A 22,914-nucleotide genomic window follows, 5' to 3' on the forward strand; every position below is an offset into this window, starting at 1 on the left:
TTGTCTAAACTCACAATCTCTCACCAAACAACTGTAAGAGCCTCCTCACTGCCCTGCAACTATCCCACCCACCAGATCAGAGGGATATTTAAAAATAAAAATTAATTAATGTTATTTTTCTGTTTAAAGCTCATCAATGATTTCTCATCGCTTTCAGAATAAAGATCCAAATTTTACAATGGCCTACAAGATTCTTCATAAACTGGTCTATGTCTATTTCTAAATGATCATTTTAAACCACTTTCCCCATATTCACAAACATTTTACTACGTTGGACTTTGTTCGGTTCCTTGAAAGCACCATTTTCCCTTCCATCTTAATATCCTGTTCAATCTGCTTCAAATAGTCTCCACTATCTTCTTTGACACCTTCCATCTTTCAGACTTCATCTCAAACATCATTTCCTCAGGGAAACTTTTCCCACTTCAAGACTAACTCTTTCATACGTGAAATATACTCTTGTACCTCATAAATTTTCCTTTGTAGCACTCAACCTAAAGTTTATGTTTATACTACTGTATGACGATATGATCACAAATTATCTCTTCTGCTAAATTTTCTTTTCATTATATCGCTAGCATAGTGGCTGTTGCATAGTATATTTTCAATAAATATTTATTAAATACTTGAATGAATATCAATATAATACAGATAACATGTCACAGTCTTTATTGCCAACAGACAATTCAAGTGAAAGTCATACTTCTAAAAGATAACCTTAAAGGGTAAAATTATTATACTACACTGGACTATCTACCCCAGCCCAGTGTGGCTTAAGAAATTAAATCATTCTTCTTTTATGATGGTTTAATAAATAAGTTTAAGTAAATATTAGGTCATTGGTTCATATAAGAACAAAATCAACATGGTGCTACACATGAAAAACTATTATACATAATAAAAAAACAACAACTAGACACTCTTAATTGTTCAACACTTAATTTAGGAGCCAACAGGGAAAAAAAAAAGGGGTTAAAATTTATTGGCTCAGTCTACTACTCTGGACCAACTAGGCTAAGTCACTTACAGTTCTCTAGAGATCCAGTAAGCATTCATCAATTAAAGAAAATTAAAAAAAAAATTAAGAGAAAAAGGTAACTCGTCAAAATGACTATTAATTTCAGAAGTATAACAAGCTACTTATTCAGCCTCAGCTTGATACCTGGTGAATAAAACTGATTGGTATGTTACTGACCATAGTTCACATAATGTGGCAGCTTGAGTCTCAAAGGTCCAAGATAAGGACTGTAGAGGGTTCTAATGTCAGAGATTGCAGTCAACAGTTTTCTTGGGGGGCAGTGCTGCGAGGTCAACTTCAATTGTCAAGCTGAAAGAAGTTACAGTGACAAATATGAGTCAAGTATTCTTATTTAACAGAAGAGGATTTAAGTCTATTACCTAGACATTAGTGCTGTTGTAAAAACTTAACAAGTAAATTAAAAATTGCTTCAATTATATTTATTTTAGGTTCCTAAAATTTTAATACAGAAAAAACATTCTACTTTGAATATGCTATTAGTAGCCATAGAAATTCTATATTTAATTAGATTCCATCATATCTTTAAATTATTTTAAGTATAAGAAAATGAGAATATGTTCATTATTGAATGAACATATAGTGTTCGTCATAATTTGCTTTATCATTCATGCTGTGTTTATTAGCACATATAGCTAACTAGAACACACCTTTCTGCTTTTGAATACTGCTTATATTTTGAGGATTAGATTTTAAAATTAGAAACCTGGAAAAAATTTAAATTGGTAATTTGTCTACGAAAAATGTGTAAAAATAAAACCAATTCTTTCCAGCCTGCTGATACAGCTAAATAAAGGTAATTCCTACATTGAAAATCATTCCATTTGTGTTTTAGCATAAGTTTGTAGTAAAATAAAATCAAACTCAGGCTTAGCCATTTATCATATTTAGGTTATAAGAATATGTTCAATTCAGTGGTCATTAAGCTTGACCTTAGGTAGCAGTTTTTGCAAACATACTTCTAATTTTGAAATCTTCTGGAAAGAGCATATGAATCAATAATAATGAATAAAATAAAGGAAGTATGTATGCACTCTTCAATATTTAAATTAATAGTGAATATTATAAATAATATAAAATTATTATTGTGGATGTTTCTCTTCTACACTTGCCACTAATTTTTACAATTTCCTCATCCTTGTTAGTAAGAATATTAACCAAATAAGTATCAACTAAAGAGTGAAACTCAGTAAACTCCTTGCACAGGGATTTGCAATTGTTGCAGGGGTGTGATGTCTCAAAACCAAAAACCTAAGTAATCATTAGCAACACGAATACTAAGGACCATCATCACCTGAGCCTCGTTTCCCAATAAAAATCCTGGAAAGTTGAGAGAAGGGCAAAGAAAATGTATATGGAGAATAGAGATGGGAGGATAAAAAGTTAAGAAAAGGCAAATTTTATAATACAACTGATGAAGAATTTTTACTCTAAATGAAAACTCTTCTCCATGTATGATATTTTGGAATTATCTTCAGCCAAAAAAATGCCAGGTGTATTAAAAAAGGTTTTGTAGTTAATAAACCAAGGAGTGATTCTAAGTACCTTCCCCACTGTAACCCACCTTAAAGGAAATCTTGCCAATAATTGTGTAAATGAGACTTTTCCTAACAGTTGATAGAAAGATAATTACCTAACAGGAATTTTCAAAGTTATAAAGGCTCATGGTAGTTTAGAGTAATCTTATTAAAAATCAAATTCACGACATCAACAGATCCTTCCTGTGCCATGTAATTACATTACAGACACTTAATTGAAATAAACTGGAAATGAAACCTGGCCTAGCACAGGCATGCACTGATGGTTAAGACTCAGCAGGGTGGTACCAGTTCATTAAATGTAGTCTTCACATATGTCTGCCATCACATTTTAAGAAAATACTAAAAGTAAGGACATCTGTCTGCCCATCACATTTTAAGAAAATATTAAAAGGACACTAACTCAATTAAACACACATATATATATAAACACTTAAATACAATTTCTCAAAAAAAAAAAATACAATTTCTCTTACAGAGGTAAAACACACTTGAAAACACTGATATAGATAAAAGGAGTTTATGACTTTATGTGAAAACTAGTTTTCTTTTCTCATAGTTACTTAGAGACAAAAAATTACATACCAGAGAATTAAACATTCCTAATGACAATATATGAATTTATACAAAAATAATTAACAAAAAGTCCATATTACAAAAATGTGTAAGTCTTATGCTTTGGTTTCTTAAAGTGCTGAGAAGTGACCATAAGCCTGCTCAAACTCCCAGTGGCATCTTAAGTACATCATCAGTCACTGAAAGGCCGGAGCTAGAAGGTCAGATGGTACTTAGGTTAGCATATTGTTGCTAACCCAAGTACCATCTACTCTGGATTCTGAAAGCTCCTTAGGAAAGCAAGCCAACTAGAATTTTCTCATATTGTTCCACCCAGGAGAATAAATTTATCTAGGCATATATTTTATAAGTTGTACCTTAAGCTCAAATAAACTAACCCGAAAAGTGATTTTCTGCTTGTGTGTCTGTGGCATTGGGCACAAGGGATCAGGTCAACTTAACAAGTGGACAAGTATTTGGGAACAGCTCAAGTATATTTATTAATTAATAATCATTTATTTAACCGCTTTATATAAATGTTGCACAATCCAAACAAAGAAATCCCTGCATGGGAGCTAAGTGGCCCTGGGCCACTGGGCCTAGCAGAGCAAGGCTGGTACCTCAAAGCAGGTGGAAGATAAGAGGGGCAGCTGCAGCATCAGCTGCGAAGGTGAGAAGAAAAGACCTAGCCACAGGCCTCCAATGACAGTGCAGGCCATGAAAGGGATTCCTTACCTCCTGCAAAATTTCTGGGAATGGAGTACTAGGAATTTTATAACATGAAGGAACTAAATTCCAATTTTTTTGTTTTTATATTTAGATGAAGTAAGTTTAAGTTAAATATTCAGTATGTTCTATGTTCAAATCACATTTCTCATATCTATAAATTTCAGAGAAAAAACTTAACATTTTTGGTTGTATATAAAAGCAACACGTTTATACTGTATATATACTAAAAAAAAATCTTTTAGATATAGTAGCACAAAATTACTAACAAGAAATATCTAGGGCTTCCCTGGTGGCGCAGTGGTTGAGAGTCCGCCTGCCAACGCAGGGGACACGGGTTCGTGCCCCGGTCTGGGAGGATCCCATATGCCGCGGAGTGGCTGGGCCCGTGAGCCATGGCTGCTGGGCCTGCGCGTTCGGAGCCTGTGCTCCGCAACGAGAGAGGCCACAACGGTGAGAGGTCCGCGTACTGCAAAAAAAAAAAAAAAGAAAGAAAGAAAAAGAAATATCTAACATCTCTCTTTGAAAAAACCTAAGACAAAGGTTTTTCTTTGGCATTGACTGACTAACTTGTAGTGAAGAAAATATAATAATTTATGACAATCATTTAAAAACTTTTATCCTTCTTAATAAAGCATGGACTTAAAATCTTTACAATAAATTTGCTAAAGCATTTTTCTTTCATAAATACACATTTTTCATATAATCCTTACTTTTAAAAACTAATACCAAAGGGGACTGCCTAGTTCACTTATAACTGTTTGAATTCATAGTTGGTTTGATTTGGCAGCTCAACACTGAAACATAATGTGAAACATAATTTTTTTTTTTCTTTCTGCTTGGCCTTCTGTAGAGTCGAATTCATCCTAAATTTGGTTTTCCTTATTGAGACAAAATGGTCAAAGTAGTCCTCTGAATAAAGGCACTTTCCAGGAGAAGAGTTTCTGTATTGTAGAAGATCCAGCAAAAGTTGTCAGTTTAGTTCTGATCACACCAGCCCTGAAAGCATTCCTGTGGCCAGAGAAATGCCATGTGCCAATTGGCTAAAGCCTAGGTAACTAAACTAATCACCATGGAAAGAGGTGAATGGGGCACTGGCTTTCACTAATCAAGGACCACTGGCGTAAAGTCAATTCCATCCAAATTTTAGTGTCTGCACTACAATGAAGGGGTCGAATAACAGACACCATTTCATGTCTACACCAAAGCTATTTCCTTCCTTCTTTCTAATCAGACTTCATTGCTGATTGGAGAGCAAACAGAGATCCCTTGATCTCAGGCATGGGATTGTGACCTAGATCTGGCCAGTGAGATGTAAGGGTACATTTATAGGAAAGCTATTGCCTGTTTCCTCCCTTTCAACTCAATCACGCGTAGATGAGGATTGGAGTAAAATGTTGAAAATATCCAAAGAAAGTCCATAAAAAATGTAGATATTCCACCCCCCATGTCATTCTCTACTCTGAAATTGCTGTGCCACTAAATATCTGCAGCAACTGAAATGCCACTTTGCTACAGAATGTATGACCCTTTCATCACTGCCAAGTCTGTGTGGCCTGGAGAAGCACAGGCTACAACACGTTGGCACAATATAGAAATAAAATGAAGATGATAGATATATGCTGATAAAATGCAAGCTCCAGTCAAGAATAAGTATCAAAAAAGAGTGGGCTGACTTTCTTGAAAATGCTGGAATACATGTACTTAAGGGCTATATAACTTTTGGTGAAAAAGCAGACACACTGAGGCCAGCAGAAACATGGGGGTTAGTGCAATACTAATGGAAAAAAATAGTATTGAAACATCCAAAATTTCCTTCCCATCCCTGTCCCTTTAGAAAAACTTGTTCTGTCTACTAACCTGAAGAGGATGGCTCCATATATTATATAATGACCTCATTCTTCAGGTCTGGGCTGGTTGGACCTGAAATGGGCAACTGACCTAGAATGAGTGAATCCATTGGCTGACTCAAATGAATAGTCAATTATTTTTCTCAACTCAAAAATATGAATAATGAATTTGAGACTCTGAAAAAGTTAAGGTTAAACTACATTAATGTTAGAGTGGAAACTACAGTGAAGGTACAGAAGCTCCTGCTACTTACGGCATAGATATATGCTGATTCTTTCCATTTCTGAGCTTTCTCTATATCCATTTATCCCATAATTTCATGATATCCTTAACTTATAATGAGTACATGAAATACTTAGTACCTTCTTTTTATCATTGATAGTTCTTTTTAACCACATCTCTACAAAGACTTTGAGTATGACAATTCCATCATTAGAAATAGGTATGTCTATCTTTTTTTATTATGAAAATGTTAATATATACAAAAGTAGAAAACATAAATAAATGAACTGTCAGGTACGTATCATTCAGCTTCCATAATTATCAACATTTTAGGTAGTAATTTTTTATTTACTTTAAAAAATTATATTAGTTGGGGGTCATCCTGAAATATGCATTCTTTACAAACTTAAAACTTTGGGGGGTTAATTTATTATCAATTAGCAAGATAGTCTAAAAAAATCTGACTTTTTAAAATGAATTTCTGAATTTTGCTTTGCTAACGAAGTTATACTTACACACATTAAAAACAAACAAACAAAACATGATTCAGTATTTTTAGGTAGGTTGCTATTTTGTAGGTAAAATATAATGTATCTGGTAATGTAAATGATACATTTTTATTTTATTTCCATTAACTGTTAAAACAAGTTACTGTATACTCAGAGGGTATTTATTTTCTATTAAACTTGATTCTCACCTTCTTTCAATATATTTTTTAAGAAGATATTATTTGCAATATGTTTTCCGGTTTTAAATGTTTTATAGTAAATTTTTTGAAGTTTTATTTTGTATTATCTACATCTGTATGGGGCCTTAAGCACTTTGCAGTTTGGAGTGGATAAAAGCATACAATGAACAACATTATTATTGCTAAATTTTAAGGCATCTTTTTAGTATGCAAGAACCAGAAGTAAATCTCTCTCTTGTTCTATGTATTTGCCCAGCAGCCTTCTGGAATTAGTATATAATAATTTTGCAATCTCACACTTATGCACATGCAATTACATAAATTTTGGGAAAAGTACTAAGTAAGGATATCAAGAAATAAGGATTTTAATAATACTAAGAAAGCATGCATGCCAATCCAGGATCTGCTACAAAATAGCTGGTGATCTTGACAAGTCATTTGGCCTCCCTGGCGCTCAGTTCTCTCATATTTGAAGTGTGCAATTTAGACTATTTACATGACATTTAATTTTCTTTCAATTCTAAAATTTGATGTCTAGCTATTTTTTTTTATAATGAACAAATAGACCTTTTTCTTTGTTAAATACCATATTGAAAGTTAAAGGAAATCTTTCCTCCTCTTCAATGATTTCACTCATAGCTTAGAAAAAAAATTTTTTTTAATATTTAATTATTTTACTTATTTATTTGGCTGGGCCAGGTCTTAGTTGCAGCATGCTGGATCTAGTTCCCTGACCAGGGATTGAGCCCAGGCCCCCTGCATTGGGAGTGCTGAATCTTACCCACTGGACCACCAGGGAAGTCCTAATAGCTTAGAAAATCTGAGCTTCAGAATGATCATTTGTAGTATATGTACTTAAGAAATTGATGCTCTAGTTATTTAAACATTTGGATTTGGACAAAATTTTCTCTTCACTCTTGAGATGCTTTAACTGCCAAAGTTATAAGATCTCAGCAAAAAATAGAAAACTATTTTGCAAAGATTACCTCCTGCTTTAGAAGAGGGTATCTTAGATTACTTCAAAAACAAGGGTCTAGAGTTATAATAATTATTCCATGCAGGCAATTGGTATTCATAGAAAAGAGCTGGAATTTAAAAAAAAAAGTTCAGGTAAACCTATTTATCTTAACATTTCATTAAATGTTAATTTGTGAATTTAACAGGAAAGTATCTTTCAGCCTTTATAGAATTTTGTTGTTGTTGTTAAATAAGAAGCCTTAAAAATGTCATTTCATCTCCGGTGAAAAGTGGATCAATATCTAGATATGTGCTGTGCAATGTGGTTCCACTTGTCACCTAGATTACTGAGACCTTGAAATGTGGTTAGTGCCAATAAGGACTCAGTTTTTAAATTTTAATTTAATTTAAAAATTAAGGAAAAACTCTTTAAGTATGTGTGAAGCAACTTGTAGGCATGGTTCCATTTTTTCAGTTATAAATTTTATGAAGTCAAAATACAGATTAAGTATTTCTGATTAAAATTTAGTGCCTTAATTGCAATGTAGAAAATGTAAAATACCCAAAAGAAAAAAAAAGTGCAAAATATACCATGTTAAAAAATTGACTACAGGGGCTTCCCTGGTGGCGCAGTGGTTGAGAGTCCGCCTGCCGACGCAGGGGACACGGGTTCGTGCCCCGGTCCGGGAAGATGCCACATGACGCGGAGCGGCTGGGCCCGTGAGCCATGGCCGCTGAGCCTGCACGTCCGGAGCCTGTGCTCCGCAACGGGAGAGGCCACAACAGTGAGAGGCCCGCGTACTGCAAAAAAAAAAAAAAAAAAAAATTGACTACATGTTGTAATTATAATATTTTGGATATATTGGTTTAAAATACATTATTAAAATTAACTTTATTCCCTTTTAGTTTTAATGACTACTAGAAAATTTAAAATTGCTTATGTGACCCAATCTATATTTCTATTAGACAGTGCTGGTCTGGAGCATCGGGTCATTTGAAGAGAATATTTTTTAAGCAGCATCAGTTCTTACTAACTTTACTTACATAACATTCAATTCTGGGAGTGACTGAATAAAAAATAATGGAGAACACCTGAGCTTAGATGAAATTATTTTTGTTCATCAGAAAAACTAATTAGAAGTATTTGAGGTTTTGTTTCTATCTCTAGAGAATAAATTTAGAATCACTAGCTGAATTTTTAAAAATATATCCAGAATTTTAGAATTGGAAAACACTTTACCTTATCCAAACTGTTAATTTTACTCAGAAGAAAGTGTACTTCATCTTGTACTTCCAAGGTCATTTAGAAAGTTTGTGGTCAAATAAGAAGTAAAATTTCTAACTTGTAATCTATTTTGCCTAAGAGTAAAAAAGTATGAGGGAATTAACTATTTAAAGAATAATTTCAAGAAAAAAACTATCTAGCAAAGCTCATCAAAAATGTTTGTCTTAAGATTCTCTGAAAGTCCTTTCTGTACATAAATGGTCAAAACAACAGTTGATTTTAAAAAAAGAAACATCTTCCTTTCAAAGATGTTTTACTTATTATATAATTAACCAGTGTTCTTTCTCACTTTTCTCAAGTCTTTCTGAAAGATGTAACCCTACATCATAAGAGCCAATATTTAACATGGTTATCCATTGGAATATGAGTGGCCTACAAAGGGTTAAGTTTGGGAGCAAACCTAAGGCCAAACTGAATTTAAAAAGTTGCTGATGTCAAGTACCAGGTCTCCTGGGGAAACAACATACTGGCTGCACCACTGACTTGCCAATTAATCCAAGGAGCTGCATGGCCATTAGTTCAGGAAAGAGACGCTTGCTTGCCCTCTTGCCTAGAGGTAAGAGCTAGGTTTGCAGCTGCCAAGCAGCAGGATGACAGAAATAAATGGGGAGAGAGATTAGGACTAAGGATCTAAGTATTTCATTTTCTTCACTTGGCTTCAAAGGAAGACCCCAATGTCAAACAAACCATGGGATTTTGTGTAACATACAGAATATTCATTTATGATAAAAGTCTTCAAAATACAATTTTCTAAATGTCTTAAAATAGTATCAAAGTAGGCACATTTTATAAATTCTTACACAATTCTAAAACACATCTTCAAATTTACCTGAAAGTTAGGCCCGTATCACTTTAAAGAGCTATAAAAAAGTTTTATACAGTAAACATGTGCTATCTAAATCAAAGATGCCAAACTCAGTGAAGAAGTTAAACTGTGTGTGTTTATATTATTTGTACATTAGTATCTTATTCATTTTTTTCATACTTGCCTATTTTCTTATACACACTGAAGTCGGGGGTTCAGAATTCTTTCAATTGCTACATGATTAACTTTTCCATGGGAATTTCCACATAAGAAATGATGCAATGAAAATCACTATATTTGATAGTGACATTGAGAAACTGTTAGCAACACATACCTACTCTGAAGTTAATTAAGAACATCCTGGATATGCTCTTTGAGGAGGTATTTCATAGTAATTCATAGGAAAAAAATGAGTTCAACTGAAAGCATCCTACTAAATGGTTGAAATCTCAACTCTGTTCTTGTAAATTGTACCTCAGAAAAATCACAAGAGTATTGGGTCATGAAATGCAACTAATGAAGCCATTTAAATTATAGTTAGAAAAGTATTTGCAGCTTTCTCTTACCTACAGTTACAGAAACATCACTGTACAATTAGCATATTATATCTAATACCTAAAATTTTTTGTCAGAGATGCATTGCCTTATTCTACATTATTTCATGTCTTACCTGTGGCCTGGTTCATGGCACAATACTCAGGAAATGCAACCTAGGCCTCATAGAACCTAGTTGGGTACCACTTCGTCCTGTGCCACCATTTTTGCACTGAATCAGAACGAAAAGTCTCGGGCAGTCGACAGCTTCATCACTGCTTCCAAGTTCAGGTTGGCTGGGCTCCCAAATCTCTTGGGGTGTGTTGGCTGCCAAAGCAAATTAGTCTCACTTTATCTTTGGGGCAGTGACTTTGCTAACTTTATTGACTGTGTGGGGCCTATAGGCCTTCCAACATAAGCAGAAGACATATTAACAAAAAATGTAGTTAAGATACTGATCCCCTTCACACCCAAAAATGGCACTAAGAATATGGTGGAAAGAATAATTAGAAAAGCTATGAGGAAAGAAGAATCTAGTTAGAAAACATGAAAAAAGTCAGGGCTTAAATTATAGTTAAAAGTGGACAAAAGAGTAGGATAGAATTAATATAAGGAAACACTGACATTAGGCCTAAGTTCACAATCTGGCAAATACTAATGCTATTGGTGAAGCAAATGAAACAACAAATTATATCCAATACATACTATTAAATATGTATTTTTAAAACGTGGTAGAGGGAGGAAAATAGAATGGAAGAAGCAATCAAATATGGAAATCATAGAAAAACTGAAGAGGCTTAAATAAACTAAAGAGTTCATGTAATACCATATAATACCAACAGAAATACCCTGCCCAAGTAAAAATGTTTTAGATAAGCTTCCAGTCCCTGCCTTCTGTCTCCCAAGTTAGTGAGAAAACTGGAGGTTTGTCTGGGTGTGTGTATGTGTGTGCATACTTATAAGAGAACTCTTTTGATTATTTCAAATATGGAGTTTCTGAGAAATGGTGAAAAACATGCATTGTATCTCAAGTTGAAATGCTCCCAGAAATGGTTAACTGTGGACAGCTTTTCTCCCCTTTAGCAATGTTCCCTATAAATCTAGGGCAAAAGTTCAGAATGCCTGATCACCAGATATTCTTATTTGGTAGGTCTGTGATGGGGCCCAGGATAATTTCCCTTCTAAAAATACTCATCTCTAATAGCAAGAGAAGAGACTTTCTCATGTATCACTGCAGCTCCAGACATTAAACAGCACTTGGCAAATGATAAATACCTGATAAATAGTTCATGAATGAATGAGTAAAAGAATTATTAATGATCAAATAAGTGAATGAAGTACACATGATTCTAATGTAAATTGTCCATGGACCAAGCTTTGTAAAACAGTGATCCAGAGTCTCTATTCTTCTTCTCTAATTTTGGAGAAGAGTGAAAAATATAATTTATTGCCATAACAGAGTGGTTAGGAGGTATGATTTACAACCTGTGGCATCTAGTTAATTGAGATAAATCTGGTTTACTACACTGTGTTTCAAAAATAATTGAATGCTATAGCAAAGATTTCTATAAAGATTTTTCCTTCCTCAGTGATGAAACATTTTTTTTCTTTCAGTTGGTAACTCAGATATCAGTGCTAAAGTTAACTGTATAGAGTATAAGCTTGCTTAACTCCATAATGATTCCTCATTGTCAATCTTTCATCTCCACAGTTATTATCATGGATTCTCTGAACTCCATGCCTATGTTGACAAGCAACAAAAAATAAAATTAGTGAGAGTAAGCACAGATATGACAAGTTAATAGTATGCTTACTTATATGATCTGCTCCTGGTCACTGATCTCAAATATGTTTTTCCACTGTCAGTGAAAGGTTAGGAAATGAAGAGTTAAGCAATAGCAAGATCTTGGAAGTGACTCCTGAAGTTCTGAATGTGAGGACTTAATATTGTGTCAGATCTCCTTTGTGATTTAAGATACAGAGGATATCAAATGTTCTGATTAGACTTACTTCTCAGTTGAGACAAACTTCAATAACACTGAACCCCCAAATGGACTCCTAGTACAAACAATATTGCTCTAGGAATTATTTTAACTGCAAAAGCAAGAATCGTGCAACGGGACAACAATAAAGAAAAACTAGTTGATTTTCTGTTTGTTGTAAATTTTCAACAGAAGGCCAGAAGTTAACATGTCAAAAGCAATCCCAAGCTCAGAGTTAACTTATGTTCCTTCCCTCTTTTCATCCCTGCCCTTTCCTACTTTGAAAATCATCCACAGGAATTGAGTGACTTGATTCATAACCACAAAACCAGTTAACACATGGCATCCCATTAGAGATGAAATGTATCATTGGCAGGTATAATATGGAGTCAAGTGACAACCTTTATCAGGTTATCAGAGTGTTACATTTTTCTTGAAAGTTTATTTCACAACAGGTAACCCCATCAAATCAACTACAATTTTACTTTATGAATAATGACTCCATTTGTCTTAGTATTCTATTGTTTCAGTCATCTCCAACCCATACTATTTTAAAAAGTACTCTTGTCCACTTATTTTCTGCTCTTTAGAGCATGTGTGTACAGATCTAACTAAAAAAAGAGAAAAGTACAAGACAGTAGCTACAAAGTGATTCAGAAATATGTTGGTTTGTTAAAAAAAATTAGTGGATAACTTCTACCAATAAATATTGAAAGACTTCAGAAAGTCTTTTGGCTTTTATTACTGCTTTCTATTGGATCAAGCTCTTTCTTGTGCATACATTTATTTTATCTGGTAGAGCAATGCAATGCACTGTTCATACTGGGAATAACAAAACAGAAGTACTCTCAGCAGAAAATGAGTGTGTAAGAAGCCAGTCCTCCTGTCATAGTGTAGTTGTGAGGCTATAAGCATTTTCATTAATTTAAAATTGAATAATGGTGTCAGTGTAAGCAGTGACAGTAGTGTGCTTTTGATGGGAGAGATACTAAAAGAGTTTCAACTCAAAACAATTATGAAATGCTAAGTGAAGAATACCAATGTATATTTCCCCCTGAAGGACTTAGGTCTTCATAATATTGTACTCATCTTCTATGTTTGCAGGTTCATGCTTAACTGATCAACACATTGATGGGTTAGTTTCTTCCTGACACTTCTATCTTACTCCTTCACACTTCCATTCTAAGACACTGTTTCTTGGATAATACATAATTAAACTATTTTCCTTAGGTTTTCAACTGCCTATTTATACTACATATAAAAGAAAAATTCATTTAGTATAAATACTTGCATTTATTTAAAGATCTATTTGGCCCTCTGGGCTCTTAGATTCAAGAAAATTACTTCAGTCATTTCATAAAAACAATTAAGATCATAGTAATCTTTATTTCATAGGAAATATGAAGTCGCTATAAGCTTATAGGCTGATGCTTATAGCTGAGGAAGAATATTTTAGAAGCAACGTAGACTACAAACTGACTAGAATTTTTTTAATATATAAAACTATTTTTTAAAGTAAGGAGTGTTCAAACTAATAAGATTGCAAAAAATTAGATAATAGATATTGAGAGATACTAATATTGAGAGCTACTGGGCTGGTAGTAGTAAGGCTTGGTAACTGATTGTATCAATAGGGCAACATAATAGAAAAAACCAATAGTAATAATTAAATTTCATTTCTGTTTCCTTGGGATAATGATAGCACTACTAACAAAAATGATGAAATTAAGGGAAAGGAATGAATTGATGATTTTTTAAAAAGATGATTTTGTTTAAAACATGTGAAATTTGAGGTATTTCTAGAGACACCATACAAAAATATCTTCATCCCAAGCGTTTTTCACTCAGCTCCAGATCCAAGTACCTTCCTGACATTTCTTCTCTAGTGTCCTAGAATTACAGGTAACTCAACGTGAGCAAAACCTTACTCATGTTCTCCTCCTGGTTCTCTCCCATGGTTTTAATTCAGAGATGGCAAGTTAGAAAGAGGGTTGCCAGATTTAGCAAATAAATTTGAACTTCAGATAAATAACAAATAATATCTTATTATACATATGTCCCAAATATTGCATGGGACATACTTATACTAAAAAAAAATTCATTGTTTATCTGAAATTCCTATATAACTGGACTTATTTATTCTGGCATCCCTATTTGGAAGTCAGGATTTTATCACTGAACCTTCTTTCACTTTCTCGCACCACCCATCCCACATCAATCCATCACCTAGTCCTGATGGTTTAACCCCCCAACTATTTTTTTTTTTTTTTTTTGCGGTACGCGGGCCTCTCACTGCTGTGGCCTCTCCCATTGTGGAGCACAGGCTCCGGATGCGCAGGCTCAGTGGCCATGGCTCACGGGCCCAGCTGCTCCGTGGCATGTGGGATCTTCCCGGACCGGGGCACGAACCCGTGTCCCCTGCATCGGCAGGCGGACTCTCAACCACTGCGCCACCAGGGAAGCCCCAATTTTTTGACTCATCCATCAAGTTCCCCTTTGGTATCACCACACAGCAGACTAAGCCACCATGAGCCTTCAACTAGGCCAACTCAGTAGGTTCTCTTCTACCTCTCTGCCCTCCGTCAAGTCTTTTCTCCAATCTACACCTAGTGTCATATTTTAAAAATTAATATGTCTGTCATAACATACCACCCCTCAGACTGCTTGAAAATTTGCTCTTAGGATAAAGATTAAAAATTTTGTCACAGATTACAAAGGCCAGTAAGATCCGACCTCTCCTGACTAGCTTCATCTCACACGTGCTCAAGCCACACTGGCCTTTTTCAGAGACAAACAAACAAGGACATTTCCACAAAAGTCTTTAACCTGATTTTCCCATGGTCTGGAACACTCATATCTCTCCTCACGTAGTTGATGTCCACTGTCCGTGTTTACATGTCTTTAAACATCGGGTTAAGGATCACTTCTCACAGCAGCTTTCCCTAGATCAGATCTTCTTATTACAGGCTCTCAAGGCATTCTCACTTATAATCTTTGTCACAGATTTAATTTTATACTGATTTGTGTGATTATTTGAATTTCGATTTTCTTGCAAGAACTTAGGCACCATGATAACAATGACCATGCTGGTTTTTCCTCACATGAGTATCTCCGGAATAAGCCTGGTGTAGGATATATAAATAGTTACCACTGAATAAATATTCTATTCTATTATATTATAATATTTATAATATTATTTATAATATATTATATTATATATAATATATTATATTATAGTATTTATTCAGTGGTAACTATTTATATATCCTACACCAGGCTTATTCTGAAATTGACTGAATAATGTCCAGTAGACATTTGGAAAAAAAGGAGTTAGCATTGACAAGGTGGGCTAGGGAGAGATTTGCAATGGTTGATTCCATAAGACTTTATAAGATTTCATTAGAGTTAGTAAAAAGAGAAGAGGAAAGGTTGATTATTTAATCATGAAGATTATCTATATTCAGGAATCAGGTAACTGCTTAAGAACTATGAAGGGAAAACAGAAAAGGGAATAATCAGAATAAGGAAACAAATGGGTAAAGTAGGGGTTGATCAGCATTTTCAAACACTGCAGAGAAGAAAAAGAAAAAAGAAGAAGAGCTGGTACTTAATGTATCAGTGAGGAGGTTACTGGAGATCTTGGATAAAGAAAATTTTTAAAAAATGGTGGAATAAAAAGCCAACTGCATGGGCTTCCCTGGTGGTGCAGTGGTTGAGAGTCCGCCTGCCAATGGAGGGGACACAGGTTCGTGCCCCGGTCTGGGAAGATCCCACATGCCGCGGAGCAGCTGGTCTCGTGAGCCATGGCCGCTGAGCCTGCACGTCCGGAGCCTGTGCTCCGCAACGGGAGAGGCCACAACAGTGAGAGGCCTGCGAACCCCAAAAAAAAAAAAAAAAAAAAAAAGCCAACTGCAAAACAGTAAAGAGTAGAAGATGATCATGTAGGCAATGAGGGTAAGTTCCTATTTTGAAGAATATACCCCTAGAACTTTTCACGTTGCTGTAACTGATTTCACTTAGAATTTAAAAAGAAAACAGATGCTCTATGTAAAACCTGCACACATGATTCTCTGTAACCTTGTTAGGTCTGTAAATGGGAAAGTATTTGTAGTTACTAGAGTTTCCAAATACTTGAAACAAAAAAAGAAAAATTGAACAGTTACTTAGTACACTCTGTGTGTGGAGATTAATACACAGGCATTTTCTTGTAGGAAAGAAATACCTGTCAGCGGTCTGTATGTAGCAAAAGACCCAAGTCCAGTTACCTTCCACTCAATAAAACCTATTTCTTTTCAGTGAAAAAATGTTCTTCAACTGTTACACAATTATAACAAAGGGTATTGGACAAAAGTAAACTTTCATTAACCCAATTAAAATTTGGGGTCCAAAATCCTTGTAAAATAGAAAGATTAAGATGAATGTTTTTCAATCATTTTAAAAGCACAATAAAGTAAAAAAACAAAAACAAAAAAAACATGCAGAACTTTTTGTGTACCTGACCTGGAGTATATGGGTTTTCAAAGATCCTAATGTTGAACTAAATATCGGCCCCATTCATGCACTTCATATAGTTATACCCCATTACAATTTTTGAAGAACTATGCTGTTTTTCAGTTTCTTTCATAAGTTTTTCATGAACTATTATTTTCCTTTTGCTGTTTCACTTAATGCAACATAAAACATCCAAGCAAAATAGATTAAAATTAGAAAAAATAAAAACAAAAATCATGAGTGATCATGTGTCAGACACAGTGCTATCTTAAGACATGTCTTCTCCTGATTCTTACTATAATTTCTCTGAGATTAAAAGGCACATTCTTTTCATACCTTGACAGTTTTCAGCTGCTGTTCAATGCAGCCAGTGGAATGTTTAAGTGAGAGGGTGCTGTAGAAATACAGCCCTGATTCTCTTGTAAAGGGACCCACTCCTCCCTAAAGCCAAATGTGTTTAAATGCTGAGAGCAGAAAGGCTGTGGATACGGTAGGAAAAAAATGTTCACTTTGGAAAAGAGTATCAGGTCTCCTTCAAATTGAAACAGAAATAAAAATTCAGCACTACACCATTTTTTTACCCCCTTACATATTGTTATGTGAATGATGAATTATTGCAGAGAAAAGCATCTTTACTTTTACTGCTATTGCCAGATGCCTTCCATGAGTAAAAATATCTTTCATTATACTACTGCATATCGGCATTTTAAGACGTGCTTTTTAAAAAAACTGTATTATGCCTTGAAAGTACATAATAACCATGTTAAACAACTTTATTTTTCCAAGAAATGGTGCGTTTTGTAAGTGTTATCTGCTGTAATCATTTTGCATTTAACGTGAATTGAACAGACATTCTCCTTCAGATGAACTTTCTGGTGACAAACTTTGAAATTGACAGATTAAAGCTGATTTGGGGTTGTCAAAATATGGTATAGCTATCTGCACAAAATATGCATAAAATTTTACAGATGGTGGGCTGCTGGCTTACATGGCAGCTATGTTAGTATACCCACTGCCAGTTAAATTAATAGTGTCACAATCTATCTTCCACAGCAGGAGTAAATGACTTTTAGCACGTCAATAACTAGTTTACAATGATGTCCCTTCGGTACTTATGGTTTACCATTGATTTTGCATTTTGTGCAAAATAGCACACATATAATCCCCATATTTTGCTATAGGATGAGTTTTAAAATAAACCAAACATTTAGACTTGAGGAAAATCTATTAAAAATGGCAGACCTAGTCAATTATCACATTATCTGCTAATTACTCCACATGACAATAGGGATTCCAAGTTTATAACTTTCATCTTATACAGATTAGCATTGAACGTGAACATTCAGGAAGACTCTGATATGTAAATGAACCCATGTAAAAAATCTTCCTGAAATAGCTGCTATTACAATGTGGACAGTTCAATGATTTGGAAGGTATTCTACAATGAATATTATATTAACTGAACAACTCCTCATGGCTGAACTAGTCTTTAGTAAAGGCTACTGATTTTGTGATCACCATCAATATCACCATTATTATTCATAATAATACCTTAAATTTGTATAGCACTTTACAATCTGAAAAGCACTTTTACATGTAAAGTAATCCCTCTCCAATTTTAGTTCCTATTATGTGAGTTTCAAATATATGTAAATTTATTTCTATATTTTTTTTTGCAACTACTAGAATATCAGTTCCTCTTACTTCTACTGAAGATCATTTTGAATAAGGAAACTGGGTGCTGGGAACCTCTGAAGGAAGTTAAACTAGGTTGTCTAGAAATAGAGATTCTTACAATAGAATCTTTGAAAAGATAAAGAAAGGAAAGAAAAGGAGATTTAGATCAGAAAACCACATTAGATGAGAAAAGGAATGGATGGATAAGAGGGCTGATGAGAAGTGCTTTGGCAGGAAGTTATTTTGGGTGACATTTCTAAGAATATGTAACCCAGGATACAAGGGAGCCAGTTTGTGAAATATCTACTTAGTAATATTGAGGAGGTCATATAAAGTGAAACAAACAGTTTTTTTGCTAAAGCATATGAGTTACTCTATGTCTTATGCTTTCAAACATGGAAGGTGAGAATCAACAAACTAGAGTCATAAAAACACAAAAACATTACATATTTGTTGAAAGGCACAGATAAAGTACAGAAACAAAAAAGCTACTCAGTGTACTTATGTGAAAAATGAAAAACTAAAATATGAGCATCTCCTTTAAACTGCAGAGGAAAGAACCTGAAAGGTTTTTATCAACTACAAGATGATAAATGAAAATGATATAGTACCCATTATTACTACTTTAAAATGTGTAAGCTGTCATTGATATTTTTATATTGATATCTTAATCTAATGCTCCAGCTTTATTTTTATGTCTGTAAAATTTGATTATATCTATAACTTCAAATCTCTGTCCACAACCCCATTTTATTTTCCATTTCAACTGTTAATTTAAAACTATAGAGAAAATTTTAAGATGCACAACCATCTTTCAGCACAAAATTTAGTTTCTCATGATTTTCTCTATGGTTTTCAAATTGTAAATGAAAAGAACCTACAATAAAAGTAAAAAATGAAACTAGGAAGGCTACATTCAGATTTGATCTTCAATGGGTAGGAATTTTCATATTCTGATCAATAACGCTGTGGTAAACTCTTACCTGAGTGTCCCTGATAAATTATATCTCCAGATATTCATACCTTTGTGTGGTATCCTTTGCACTGAGATTTGGTCATGTGACTTGCTTTGGCCGGTAGAACGTTAGTAAGCATGAAGCAAGCAGGGGCTTGTTAAAACACTGGAGATTTGCTCCTTGGATCAAGTATTCTTGGAAACCGGAAACCACCATTTTTGAGGTAGCCTAAACTGGACACATGGAGTGGCTACTTGGAGGAGAGCCTAGAAACAGAGTTCACATTCACAGCCAACAACCCACACATACTGTCCCATTCAAGTTGTCCTGCTCTGTGACAACTTCAGTATTCCATGTGATCTCAGCTAAAGATCCTGACTTTTGTGGAACATAACTGTGAGCAAATAACGTACTGTTTGCTTTAAGCCTCTGAATTTTAGAATGGTTTATCAGGCAGCCATAGACACTTTTTACTGTGCTTGGTAAGTTTTGAAATGTAGATGATGATTAAAAAAAAATCAGTAATTGTAGAGGCTGAATATTAATAAAAAACATAAAATGGCCTCTGATTACACAACATCACTCTCCAAAAACTGCACTTACTAGTTTTACCAAAATATAGTTTCAGTTTAGTTTAAAAACAATAAAAAATGTACCTTGGTTACTTCATTTGGTATAAATGCTATGCATTTCTTTGATTTTTTTTTTCATTTACAGGAATAATACATTTTAGTAATTCTAATGCTGACATGTCCTAATTCTTGTCAAGAACATCCTCTATTCCAGAAATACAAGTGATTTAAATACGTTACATTTTAATGTGTGAAGAACATTTGGAAAAAATGAATGATATTTCAAACAATCCCATTAAAGTTTTAGACATAAAAAATTTGTTTTCTGTTTGTAAAATAAACATGTTTATTCAACTTTATTTATAGTTACTGAATTAAGTTTTTGAAGGCCTATGTTTTCAAAGATATACTGATATCAGATATGATTCAAGTGCATATACTCTTGAATGATTATCAAATAAAAGAAAATCTGTATTTGATTGCATTCCCATTACTATATAAATTGTAAAATTAGTGTTAAATTCTTCTACAAGGGAAGAAATTTGATCCTAAATCATTATAATGTAGGTAATATATTTTGACATGAATATAAACCAAAAAAATAAGTCAATGATTGTTCTCACTATCTACATTTGCCATACATTTTCTGTGATACAGAGAGTAAAAATAGGTTGGGTTACACTTTTAAATTTTTTTAAGATGGAGGAAGATCAGTGAAGGCCTAAGACTAAAAGGAAATTTGTAAGATGTATTGCTGCTTTACAATTTCCTGAATCTATAAGAATAACACAGAATTTAATTGTGGATAGAATAGAGAGTGAATTTTCATACACGTCCCCTACCAACCCACCCCCCCAAATACTTGGGAATTTGTCATCCTTATTTCTCATTCGTTTACATTTGTTTTATGTTATTTATAATGCTTTGGGGAAAGCTGTGACTTTTGACAGTTGAAAATGAACCAAGAAAGAGAGGGAAGAGGCTGCTGAATTTAGAAATATGAATTTAATCCAACATAAACAGAAATAGCATTCAAATTCATATAATTTCACAGTAAAATTTTGCACATTGGAGGTGCCACCTATCAAAGAACGTCTATATTCATCAGGACGTGTCTCATCACAGGTAAAAGGAGTGCATATTTAGTAATCTCATCATTTGAAATTAAAATAAATTCATAAATAACGCAGATTATTTTCTTAAGAAGCTAAAGAAGCTGCTATCTTACAGCATAAAAGAGGTTTTAGACAATGCTTTACAGAAGTTAACTTTTCTGGCACTGAGAATTCAGTGATTTTATGCATGAATCATTGATACACTATAGGCATCACATCAATATGAGGGCAATAGAGTAAGTGCCAATATGTCAATGCCATCACTTTAGCTTCCTTCAATAACACTACCCACTACCCTGGCAGAATCAATGATGGGTCATCCACAGTCATCATTAAAACTGAATAACTGATAAGGGGACCTCAACCAAACCAATTTACATAATTTGAACCAGCTTCTATATCTTACTCTTAAAAGACTGTTCCCACTTCATTTGGTTCAATTATTCTTATGTGATCGTATAGTACATATAAATATTTACCTATTGAATTAATGTTCACTATATATTTAAGTTCTGAATTGTCAAGTCAATATGTTCAACAGAATATAATTTTTCCCATTTTTTGTTGTTAATTGACTCTGATATTTTTCAAAAATATTTGCAGCGCATAGCCTTTTAAAGAATTTAAACGAATCAAGAATGCCTGACATTTTTCTTGTTCCTCAGATTTGAGAAAACAAATTAGTGACTTATAAGCTTGTCATATAATGAACTCTATATCCTTAAGGTTTTATTCTGAATCAGAAACCATTCTAATATAATATTTTGTTAGTTATTTTTTTACATGACCCTGTGAAAAATTTAATGCATCTCTAAATATGAACATACATATAAATGTACAGAGCAACTTGGATTTGGGTGTTTTTAGGCTAATCTGTGGGAATACTAAGAAGTTCTTATGGTTTATGCACTAAGGACAATGATAGAGTGTCAAAAAAAAAAAAGAAAGAATAAAAGAAAGAGTTGGGGCCGGAAAGACATAGTCCAGGGGGAAACCAGCAGGGTCTAGAAGCTATGTGTTAATTCAACACTGGAGGAGGGGGTCAGCAAGTAAGGGCTTGGAGATATTGTGAAAGTAGTGAAACATTGCCTCTGGGGTAAGAGAGGAGGAGAAACAGCCATAAAAATTTAAAGGGCACTAGAAATTTACTCAGATGCCAAAGGGAATCTGTGGAAGAATTTATTGGATTCTCTGCATGAGAAATTTAAAGTTCAAATACAGCATCTCTGGACTTATTGACTGATGCACTAAATAAATAGATTTTTTTGTGAGTTTTCTCTATAGACAAACAGATGCATCACATATTCAAGGATAAATACAAACCTATATACTCTCACATACAACAAAATGATATATTGATGATAAAAAAAGGTATGGAATTCTTAGAATTTATTACATACAATATAATTTCTACAGAAGCATCTATGGTAGATGACTCATTAATACTATTTAAGAAACAAAATATTTTATGTAGTAGAATATTCTATATGTTTATGTAGCTAAGCTATACTTGGCTCTTTTGTAGCATAAACTACTTGGTAGCCTAATGCTTGTCAAAGCAAAACTTGCACCAGCCAAAGTTAAACAGGCTAGGAAGACTTTATTCAAGACTATTGCAATAAGGGGGAAAGGCCAGAGCTTCGTCTGAGCTCAATTCCACTGAAACAAAGAGAAGAAGGGTTTGTAAGAGCTGGGTAGAGGGGGGACTCATAGGCCACCTGTGTTTTCTAATTGGGCTTACTCAAAGGAAATGTAAACTTTCTCATAGCTCTGTGATAGAAAGTAGTTTTATAATTTGGAGCAAAGTGTCCCACAGAAGTTAGGCACCTACCCTCCACAGACACTGGGAATAGAGGTGCCATCTCCCTTGATCAGACATATCAAAGGGGTGGCTCTCAGGCCCTTGAGAGAGACATTCCTGGGT

At 34.1% G+C, this 22,914-nt stretch overlaps 1 long non-coding RNA gene across 1 annotated transcript in view; it reads right to left on the reverse strand.

The window, feature by feature from the left end:
• Positions 1 to 672: 672 nt before the first annotated feature.
• LOC125964087 (uncharacterized) overlaps positions 673 to 22,914 on the reverse strand; it is a 29,492-nt gene continuing 7,250 nt past the window's right edge. Inside the window, exons 2-3 of the long non-coding RNA XR_007476722.1 lie at positions 10,334 to 10,524; positions 673 to 1,327 (exon numbers count right to left, since the gene is read on the reverse strand). This is a non-coding gene — a long non-coding RNA (uncharacterized LOC125964087). The remainder of the gene's footprint in view (positions 1,328 to 10,333; positions 10,525 to 22,914) is intronic.

Source organism: Orcinus orca, chromosome 3 (genome assembly GCF_937001465.1).
Source record: "Orcinus orca chromosome 3, mOrcOrc1.1, whole genome shotgun sequence".
In the NCBI taxonomy this organism is placed as follows: domain Eukaryota; kingdom Metazoa; phylum Chordata; class Mammalia; order Artiodactyla; family Delphinidae; genus Orcinus; species Orcinus orca.